Source organism: Nicotiana tabacum, chromosome 3 (genome assembly GCF_000715075.1).
Source record: "Nicotiana tabacum cultivar K326 chromosome 3, ASM71507v2, whole genome shotgun sequence".
NCBI classification, from domain to species: domain Eukaryota; kingdom Viridiplantae; phylum Streptophyta; class Magnoliopsida; order Solanales; family Solanaceae; genus Nicotiana; species Nicotiana tabacum.
The window spans coordinates 207,087,645-207,099,107 of NC_134082.1; positions in this window are offsets into that span (position 1 = coordinate 207,087,645).

The following is an 11,463-nucleotide window of genomic DNA, read 5'->3' on the forward strand; positions in this document are numbered from 1 at the left end:
TGGTGGAGGATGAGGGGGTCCCATCAGTGATTGAGATTACCCCGTCCTGGGAGAGAGCCGACTGACTTCACTACTCCCGCCGAGGTCGAACCGGAACCTGTTCACTCTGTTCTAAGGGAGAGGGATATTGCAGAATTGAAAGAAAAGTGGGGGATCCCCGGTTATGTCGATATGCCCCCGGCAGTGGGAAAAGGCATAGTTCACTTTGACCACCCCGGGTATTGTGTGTTCTATGCCTACCCCTTTATTATAGGGTACACATTTCCTCTTCCCCTGTTGGTGGTGGATTTTTGCCGTTTCTACGAAGTGTGCCCCGCTCAACTTTCGCCATATTTATACAAGGTATTCCTTATGTTGCTCAAGTATGCTGAACTCGCGGTCGCGGGGTCACTTTGGACCATATGCTCAGCATTTTTTCTCCTCAACTTATTCGCGGTTCGATGATTCACATGCATCCTCGGGGGTCGAGGGGGCTGGTGGTGAAGATGGACGGCAGGACCAACCACCATTTCTACGAGAATTACTTTTATGTGCGGACTGAGCATATCGTGGTGGACCCAACGGGATTTCCTGATAAATGGAACTTTGCACGTAAGTTTGTATTTTTAGTCGTCGAAGTGCTCGACCATTTTCTATGGGTACTAAATTTTATCACGTCTTTGCAGCTGAGAGATTGCTCCCTCCGCTCGTCGAAGGTATCCATGAATGGGTGGAGGCTATACTTCCCCATACGGTGGGGATTCACACCTGGTTGACCTTTCATGAGAGGTTCGGACGTAGGCCCCTTACAGGTAGGAGGACGTCTTTGTTTACTGTTCTTTCCCTTTTTATTTAGCTTCTCATGCGTCGTTTGTCGTTGTCAGGGAGAGTGCGGAGAGCAAGGGCCCCTCCATTAGTTTTTCGTTAGCCGGCCACGTCTGCACACCCTATTACAGTACCCATTACTCGACCTTCGTCGAGGGCTGCTTCAGTTGAGTCTGCGGCCTACTCCGGTGAGGGCCATTTCTCAGGATGAGATTCCGACCGATGTCGCTGGCCCAACGGGTGAGTCACCATCTACTGGAGAAGAGGAGGGGCCGTCAAAAATATAGAGGATGGAGTTTGAGACGGCGGCCCCAATAGCAATTTATCTGGATGACTCTCCCCCGACGGGCTCTGGAGAGAGCATTGTTGTGGCTCCCCCTGTAGGGACGGAACAGACCGTTATTGTCGATATTCGTGATCGATAGTCAGAGACTCATGCCGCTGCATTGGCTCAATCAGAGATCCCTGCCGTTGTTGGTGTCCAACAACCTGTCGTGATGGAGAATCAGACTTATGGGGCCGCCGTGATAATTTTAGACGTGCCCTCATCTTCTGCAGTGGGTCATGCTCCACCTTCAACAACAGAAAGGGGAAAAGGCGTGGTGGTTGACGACTATGAATCTGAGTCAGAACTGGACACCGATGATATTAGGATATTTGAGGAGGGCCTTACTCATTCGGTGGTTAATGCGGGGGGCTCGGCCCGTATTCTTCAGATCCCTTCCGGCATCAATCTCTTGGGGGAAGGGTAGGTTTTGGTACCGCAATTTAGCCTGTTATGCTCCCAGGCCGAGAATGAGTCCCTCCAATCTATTCTTGATGCTGATTTGATGGACGAGGTGGCCGCCATGGGCTTAAGGGTACGTTGCATTTTACTTTCGCTTTCTTTTTTCGCCCTTCTCAGAAGTACTAGCCTAACCTCGTCTTTACGTTTTCCAGACATATATGGTAGAAGTGGAAAGCATTAATAGGGCCAACACCCGGGCTAAAATTTTCTTGAAGATGCTGGAAAAGTATCGTCGCTATCGTGATAGATGTCGCGAGATGCATCAGCAGCTGAGGACGGATCCCCGTAATCGGGCTCTTGGTGAGGAGTTGGAAAGAAGGTACCAGGAATTGATGCAAACTATCCGCAACAAGAGCGCACTCGAGGAGCAACTTCGAATTAAGGACGAGGAGCTCGAGTTGGGTAAGTGGGTCGCCGTAGAATGTGAGCATCTACAGGGTAGGTTGAGGTCGATGAAGTCGGAGATGGATCAGAACTTGGTCAAGGTCGAGGCGATGAGTGTGGAGTGGATGAGAAAATTGACTACACTGGAAAGCAAAGTCGCTGGGTTGCAGAGCATTGAGAGTGCCTGGTCCGAGGCTTCGATGAGGGCAACGTCCCTGGAGAACACCATTCGCGTCCTCCAATCCGAACAGGAGTCGGAGAGAGCGACGGCTACCCTCAGGGAAGCGAGGCTCGAGGAGCGTATCGGCATGATTGATCAAGAAGTATCGATTCTCGGAGACCGGGTCGTGGCTTTGGAGGCAGAAAATGGGCGATTGTTGATTCAGGTTGAGTCCTCCTCCGCTGTCGTCCTCCGCCGTATGAACGTGCTCTGGGTTTATGCCGAAACTCAACGGGACATATATAAGAGTTTGTGGGAGGCGGGTACCATGGTTGAGGCTATTTATGAAGAAGCCCGAGCGAAAGCACAGGAGGCTCACATCAACTGTGGATATGACGCAGCGACAACCGAAGCTAATGGGGATGTGGATGATGGTAATGGAGAGCCTCTTGGAGATGGTGATGATGATGGTGCTGGTGATGGCGGTGATGATGTCGAAAGAAGAACATTGTCCTTGCCTGTTTTTATTTTCAATTGTTTGTCGATTGTCGTTCGTTCTTTTTTTTTGGGTTGGCTTGGGCTATATCTAAGCGGCGATAGCCCGCATTGTGATTTTGTATAAAGGAGAGATTTTCTTTTTCTTCGTTATTTATCTTGTACTTCACTTTTATTTCAACTGTTTACGGCTTTGGTGCAAGATAGACACCTGTATAGCGAGTCCCGATTTTCTTTCCTTCTAATGGTCTTTGGCCTTAGGAGTATTTCGATTGAGGTCGACATCTTCTCCTTTTGGAGAAGGCCCTTGGCCTTGAAGGGTGTTGTCGAAATAACAGCCCATCGTCGTTCGATCGAGGTCGAACCTTTCTCTTTGTTGGAGAAGGCCATTGGCCTTAAAGGGTATTGTTTCGAACTTGTCGAAATAATAACCTGTCGTCATTCGATCGAGGTCGAACCCTTCTTTGTTGGCGAAGGCCCTTGGCCTTAAAGGGTATTATTTATAACTTGTCGAAATAACAACATGTCATTATTCAATCGAGGTCGAACCTTTCTTTGTTGGTGAAGGCTCTTGGCCTTAAAGGGTGTTATTTTGATCTTGTCGAAATAACAACCCGTCGTCGTTCGATCATGGTCGAACCCTTCTTCATTGGCGATGCCCCTTGGCCTTAAAGGGTGTTATTTCAAACTTGTCGAAATAATAGCCTGTCGTCGTTCGATCGAGGTCGAACCCTTCTTTGTTGGTGAAGGCCTTTGGCCTTAAAGGGTGTTATTTCGAACTTGTCACAATAACAACCCGTCATCGTTCGATCGAGGTCGAACCCTTCTCTGATGGCAAAGGCCCTTGGCCTTAAAGGAGTTATTTCGAACTTGTCGAAATAACAGCCCATCGTCGTTCGATCGAGGTCGAACCCTTCTTTGTAGGCGAAGGCCCTTGGCCTTAAAGGGTGTTATTTCGAGCTTGTCGAAATAACAGCCCGTCGTCGTTCAATCTAGGTCGAACCCTTCTTTTTTGATGAAGGCCCTTGACCTTAAAGGGTGTTATTTCGAACTTGTCGAAATAACAGCCTATTGTCGTTCGATCTAGGTCTAACCCTTCTCTTTGCTGGCGAAGGCCCTTGGCCTTAAAGGGTGTTATTTCGAACTTGTCGAAATAACAGTCTGTCGTCGTTCGATCGAGGTCGAACCCTTCTCTTTGTTGGCGAAGGCCCTTGGCCTTAAAGGGTGTTATTTCGAACTTGTCAAAATAACAGCCCGTCGTCGTTCGATCGAGGTCGAACCCTTCTCTTTTTTGGTGAAGGCCCTTGGCCTTAAAGGGTGTTATTTCGAACTTATCGAAATAACAGCCCGTCGTCGTTCGATCGAGGTCGAACCCTTCTCTTTTTTGGCGAAGGCCCTTGGCCTTAAAGGGAGTTATTTCGAACTTGTCGAAATAATAGCCCGTCATCGTTCGATCGAGGTCGAACCCTTTTTTATTGGCGAAGGTCCTTGGCCTTAAAGGGTGTTATTCGAGCTTGTCGAAATAACAACCCATCGTCGTTCGATCGAGGTCGAACCCTTCTTTGTTGGCGAATGTCCTTGGACTTAAAGGGTGTTATTCGAGCTTGTCGAAATAACGACATGTCGTCATTTGATCGAGGTCGAACCCTTCTCTTTGCTGGCGAAGGCCCTTAGCCTTAAAGGGTGTTATTTCGAACTTTTCGAAATAACAACCTATCGTCGTTCGATCAAGGTCGAACCCTTCTTTGTTGGCGAAGGTCCTTGGCCTTAAAGGGTGTTATTTCGAACTTGTCGAAATAACAGTCAGTCGTCATTTGATCGAGGTCGAACCCTTCTCTTTGTTGGCGATAATAGCCCGTCGTCGTTCGAGTTTTTGGAGAGTCGGACATCTCCCATGGGAGTCCCAGTCCGTTTGATATTGCTTGCATCAGGAGGTGCAGTGTCGGTGAATATGAGACATTGACGTTTCTCTTAGGTTTGCGTTGTGTACACATTATAGCTTTCTTGTTTGACTCCTGCCATCCGGCCCTGAGATATCATCGGAAGGAAGTATTTCGGCTGTACTGAAGCAATTTTTTGTTCTTCAATTGAGATGTTCCTTTGTGCGTTCACCCGTGCGAGTCTTATGTTCTTGCTTGGACAAAAATTAGGTGAGCATGATATTTTCCTCGCTCTCGTCCGGTGGTCCGGTGGGGGAGAACAGGCTGGTAACACCGTTTGCCTTGTTTGGTATATCGATGGTTGATGGGGCAAGGATTTCTAAGCTTGGTAATTCTACTCGATTCTCCTTCTCCTACCGCGCTGCTCCCGTGTCTCGCGTGGGTTAGTTTTAACCTTCGCGCTTCTTTTTGTGGGTCATTGTGTTTCTTAGATTCGATCTGGGGTAAACTAGGAAATTTCACTAAGAAATCCCCACAAACTGCGCCAAATTGTTTGACTCAAAAGATTTTAAAACCTTTTTGAGCAAATCAATCAATGATAAAGGGGTAAATCTTAGTCAGACACAATTATTTCCAGATCGAGAAGCTAAGAATAAGGATTACACATAGGATGAAAGAAATATAAATGATCTTCTTAAGATTATAGGTTGTATCTCTCATCAATCGGTGAGGAAGTAGGTTTACACATTTTTCTAGAGGCCATTTCTTCTGTCTCCCTCCTTTTCGAAGAGATCTTTTCATTCTCTTTAGAGAGGTAGGAGGAGAAGCCCCCCAGTTGAAAGCTTTCCTTGGCTATATATAATCAAGGCACCTTTGCCCTTTGCTTGACTTGACATCCACTTGCCACCAATGTGTCTTGGTCATGATTTTAGGCACCACTCTTACCGACTCATCGGGTGTCAGAGAAGAGGGGAGTGGGCTCTATTGACTTTCACTGCCCGGGTAATTAGACAGGGCGTCGATCAACTCGGTTGTGACGGTCATATTTTGACCAATACAAGATTACAACTTAGAATTGCAATTCGATTTCAACTCGAATTGCAATTCGATTTCAACTCGAATTGTAATTTCTGTCGTCCTATAATTGATCCCACATTAGCGCTTCTCTTTCAACTATCGCCTTTTGACATCTATAAATACGGTATACTCTTCATTCTATTAGCATCACTTTCAGCATTTGCAAACCACTTTGAGTCTACTTTTGACGACTTGGAAGCATTGACATGAAGGTAATTTCTTCTTCTTTTCTTATGTTTTTTTTCTTTTGTCATTTTTTTCTTTTTTTTTGTAGGTCAAGCGAGAAAGATATGTTCTTGTTCAACAAGATGATCCACGCATGAAGAAGGTAATTTTGGGGTGTGAGGGGATGAGTACTCATCTTTGCCCGAATATCAGAGAGATTACTCTCAATGTGCCCTGACAATCGGAGAGATTACTCTCAATGTGCCCTGACAATCGGAGAGATTACTCTCAATGTGCCCCAACTATTGGAGAATTTACTCTCAATGTGCCCCAACTATTGGAGAGATTATTCTCAATGTGCCTCGACTATCGGAGAGATTACTCTCAATGTGGCCCGACTATCAGAGAGATTACTCTCAATAAGCCCCGACTATTGGAGAGATTACTCTCAATGTGGCCCAACTATCAGAGAGATTACTCTCAATATGCCCGACTATCAGAGAGATTACTCATATGGACTGACTATCGGAGAGATTACTCTCAATGTCCCCCGACTATCAGAGAGATTACTCTCAAATGACCCGACTATCGGAGAGATTACTCTCAAAATGATCTGACTATCGGAGAGATTACTCTCAAAATGACCCATCTATCGGAGAGATTACTCTCAAAGCGACCCAACTATCGGAGAGATTACTCTCAAAATGACCCAACTATCGAAGTGATTACTCTCAAGGCAGCCCGACTATCGGAGAGATTACTCTCAAAATGATCCGACTATCGGAGAGATTACTCTCAAAATGACCCGACTATCGGACAGATTACTCTCAAAATGACCCGACTATCGGAGAGATTACTCTCAAAATGACCCGACTATCGGAGAAGCCAACTTAAGGTACAAAGGGACTCATATGTCCACCTTAATTTTGGAAAGTTATAGTTCCTTTTAAGGACAAACCCACAAATAGGCCAACTTAAGGTGCAAAGGGACTCATATGTCCACCTTAAGATTGGAAAGTTATAGTTCTTTTTAAGGACAAACCCATGAAGATGCCGACCTAAGGTGCAAAGGGACTTATATGCACACCTTAAGATTGAAAAGTTATAAAGCTTCGACTCGAAGACTTCATGGACTTGATGACGTCGACTTGAACACTTGGAAAACTTTGAAGATTCAGCAGACTTTGCAGACTTCAACTTGAAGACCGACAAACCTGAAGATTCGGTGGACTTTGATATTTCAATATGAAAAATTTGAGGGCTCAAATACTTCCACTTGAAGACCGACGAGTTTGAGGACCTCCGCCTGAAGACTTCAGCTTGGAGACATAGAGGGCTTAGATATCTCAACTTGAAGGGTGGCAAACGTGAAGACTTCAACTTGAAGACCAGCGAGCTTGAAGATTTCAACTTGGAGACTTGCTTAAAAGTTTCAGCTTCTCTTTTGCTTTACATTGTCCGACTTTTATCTTATTCGCAAAATTTTCAGCTTTAAGCGCTTAAAATAAAAGATTCATATTTTGTCGTGGGAGAGTCTAAATAATGAACCATTTGATTTCTCGAAAATTAGACTTCAATATCTAAAATAAATCCAAAATTTAGAATCAAACACCTTCAGAATCACCGCAGATAATATTTTGAAACCAACTTTAGATTCCACCACATTGAGAATTTTAGATTTCCGCAGCCTCACCAAAAAATATCTTGGTGTAGAAATATTAAAATTGCAAATAGTTTGATTTATTGAAAACTAGACTTCAAAATCTAGAACATATTCAAAATTCTCAATCTAACAACTTCAGAATCATCCCAATATTTTAAATTCAACTTTATATTGCACCACGCTATCAATTCTGGATTTGCGCAGTCTCACCAAAAAATTCATATCTTGGTGTAGAAATATCGAAATTGCAAACTGTTTGATTTCAAGAAAACTAGACTTAAGATCTAGAACATATCCAAAATATTCTTAATCAAACAACTTTGGAATCGTCCCAGATAATATTTTGAAATCAACTTTACATTGCACCATGCTATCAATTCCAGATTTGCGCAATCTCACCAAAAAATTCATATCTTGGTGTAGGAAGGTCGAAATTATGAACCGTTTGATTTCTTAAAAACTAGACTTCAAGATATAGAACATATCTAGAATTCTCAATCAAACAACTTCAGAATCATCCTAGATAATATTTTGAAATCAACTCTATATTGCACCACGCTATCAATTCCAGATTTGTGCAGTCTCACAAAAAATTCATATCTTGGTATGGAAGCCTCGAGATCGGAAGATGTCTTACTTGACATCAATCGAAATTAAAGAGCTATATTCTCACAAATATCTTGAGTTCAAGTCTCACTGAATATGAACGTTGTGCCAAGCAATCTTTTCCTTATACTTGTGTTTCCTTTTGACGCCTTTCTTCTCTTCCCTTTTTTTTTATGTAGAGGGAGGACTTGGAGACCAACGAACTTGAAGGTTTGGCGAACCTGAAGACATAGAGAATCCCTAGACTTCAATGCAAATATTTAATATCCTCTTAAAATTGGCCTATTGAAGATATCAATTTACCATGGCGGGTTGCCCCCTTTAAATCAAATGAGATCAAAGTTCAGCAGGAGGATGGCATTTCAGCTTGATCTTACATTCCTTCATACTTCATTCGAACAACAATTGGGGCAATATGTATCTTTTGAACTTATGCGACTGAACTTAGAATGAAACTCTAAGCTGCCTACGTATCTCGGTGAAGAAGATCAAGTCATACCGTAGTTCAGACTGGGTGATTTTTTTATTTTTATTTTTATTTTTGTATGTCCTAACCTTTTCCTAGGATGCCTCTTTCGAAGTTTTAAACCTAGTTGGATCCGTTTTTTTGTAGGGGCCGTACACAGTTTAGACTCATACGGGCCAGGAGTGTAGCAACATGCAGTTTAGGCTCATGCGTCAAGGAGCGTGGCAACTTCAAGGATAATACTTCTTTAAAAACTTGCCATTGATAGGGCCGATTCTCATGCCATTTGCATCAACCAACTTGTATAACATTCAAGACTTGAAGGCGAACTCTTTTATTAAAGGCGCGAGATAATCGAGCTTGATAACATTCAAGACTTTGTTGAGCTTCCAACCTCTTCTCATCAAGAGCCTTCAACTCTGCTAATCGTAGTCGAGCATTTTCTTCATCAGTGATCCCTTCTTGAATGGTCAATCGTAACGAAGGTATTTGACGCTCAAGTGGCAAGAAGGTTTCGACTCCATAAACGAGTGAATAAGGAGTCACCTGAGTTGGTGTGCGGTGAGTCATCCTATATGCCCATAGAGATTCTTCTATAAGGTCATTCCCATCTCGTTTGGATTTGGAGACGACTTTCTTTAAAAAGTTGCATAGAGTCTTGTTGAATGCCTCAGCTAGACCATTGGCAGCGACATTGTACATTGAAGAGTTACGTTGCTTGAAGCCAAAGAGATCAAAAATCTTGTTCATCAGCCTATTATCGAATGGCTTTCCATTATCCATTATTATGCAACGAGGAATGCCAAAGCGATAAATAATGTTTACTCGGATGAAACTTGCAACATTTTCCTTCTTTACTTCCTTAAGAGCAATAACTTCAGCTTATTTTGAGAAGTAGTCAGTTGCAGCCAATATGTATAGGTGCCCACCAGAGGACTTTGGCAGTAGTCCAACAACATCCAATCCCCAAGCGTCAGATGGTTAGGATGCAACAGTCGGGTGTAACACTTCAGGAGGTTGATGAATACAATTCGCATGGAATTGACAAGCCTTGCATCTTCGAGCATAGTCCAAGCAATCTTTTACCATCGTTGGCCAATAATATCCCATCCTTTTTATATGGAAGTGGAGCTTTGGTCCATACTGGTGTGACCCACATACCCCAGAATGTGCTTCTTGCAAATCTTGGAGTGCTTCATCTTCCCCTAAGCATCGCAAGAGTACTCCCTCGAATGATCTTCTGTATAGGGTATCTTTGTAGTAAAGGAAGCGAGGTGCACGACGACAGATTTCAGTTCTTCTCCACCGATTTTTTGGAAGTATCCCATAGCACAATAGTCGATAATGGGTTGTCGCCATTCTTTTTTCTCGACTTCAGAAATAGCGACAAGTTGATTGAGTTCATTTTCTTCACCTTCAGCCTCATTTGGCGGCGGTACTACCCATTTTTAGCAGATAGTAACTTGTGCTTGATCAGGCAGGGCTAATGACGAAGCTAGGGCAGCTAACACATCAGCCTTCTTATTTTCTTTCTTTGGCACATGCTGAATAGTCACATCACCGAGCCACCCTATTAACTTTTTAGCGTAATCATAATATGGGCGTAGTTCAGGCTTCTTAACCTCATAACTACCTAAAAGTTGATTGACCACTAACTGGGAGTCACCAAAGACTTGCAATTGCAATTGCTTCATATCAACGGTCATTTCAAGCCCAAGTATTAATGCTTGATACTCAATAACATTGTTGGAACAAAGTTGTGTCAAGGTGAAAGAGTATGGCAAGACTTCACCTTGGGAAGTGACAAATACTACACCAGCACCAGCTCCTCCACGATGTGCAGCACCATCAAAGTACATCTTCTATGGAGGCTTGAACTTCAACAACCATTGCATCCTCATCAGGTAGTTCTTCAGTTAGCTCCCAGTCTATTACGCCCCACAGTATTACGTCGATGTTATGCTCTGCAGTAATATATTACGATGATGTTACACTTCGCAGTAATAAGTTACGACAATGTTGCACCCTACAATATTTTACGTTGAATTTGTCGTAAGGTAATTGACATCAGTCCAAGGAAAAGATTATTTGGATATTATAAGGATTATGCTATTTCAAACAAGTGATGAGTAAATTCGTGAAGGTGATAGAGGAAGCAAGTCAAAGAAAATAAATTTTCGTCCAAATTTAGCTTGTTGGAAAAAATATATGGCCCGAGCTAAAATACATGGTATTTATGGTTTAGTACCATACAAGGTACCCCATGGCCATGATAGTAAGGTGTATAAAGTATATTAAAAGTGGTACTATTTTAAGAAAGTGAGAATAATTCTCAATCATGCGGGAAATTGGTTAATTACCGGGTAACGGGATACTACCTAGTTAACTAATAACTAGTGGTGGATTAATTTAAAATTTTGGATAAGGATCCAAAGCATGAACATGGTGTGAGCACGTAATTTTTTCCCTATATGAATTACTCCCACAAATTCAAAACAAAATAATTTTTTTCCATTGTTTGCAATTTTGTGAAGTTTTGTGGCACTTTCCGTCAATTGTTTGCATTTGTCTATGCACGTTTATTTTATTTAATTAATGAAAAATATAAAAATATGTTGCATTTGCATTTAGGATTTAATTTTACATTTTTTGAATTAAGCAGTAAATTAGTTATTTTATAAGAACTGGAAAAATCACAAAAATAGTTATTTTTGCACTTTTAATTTTAATTGTTAAACTTTGGTAGTTTTTACTTTAATTTGATTAATTGTTGTTAATTGTTAATTAGAGTTAATTAATTTAATGTGATAGCATAATGGGATTAGGAATTTATTTAGTTTTATTTTTAAAATAAAAAAAATATTAAAATTAAATTAATTAGAAAATTGAAAAAAAAGAAAACAAAAGAGGGAAAGCCTGACTTGGGCCAAGTTCTTTCAATTTCCACAAGCCCAAACCATTTGTTCCTCCAATACC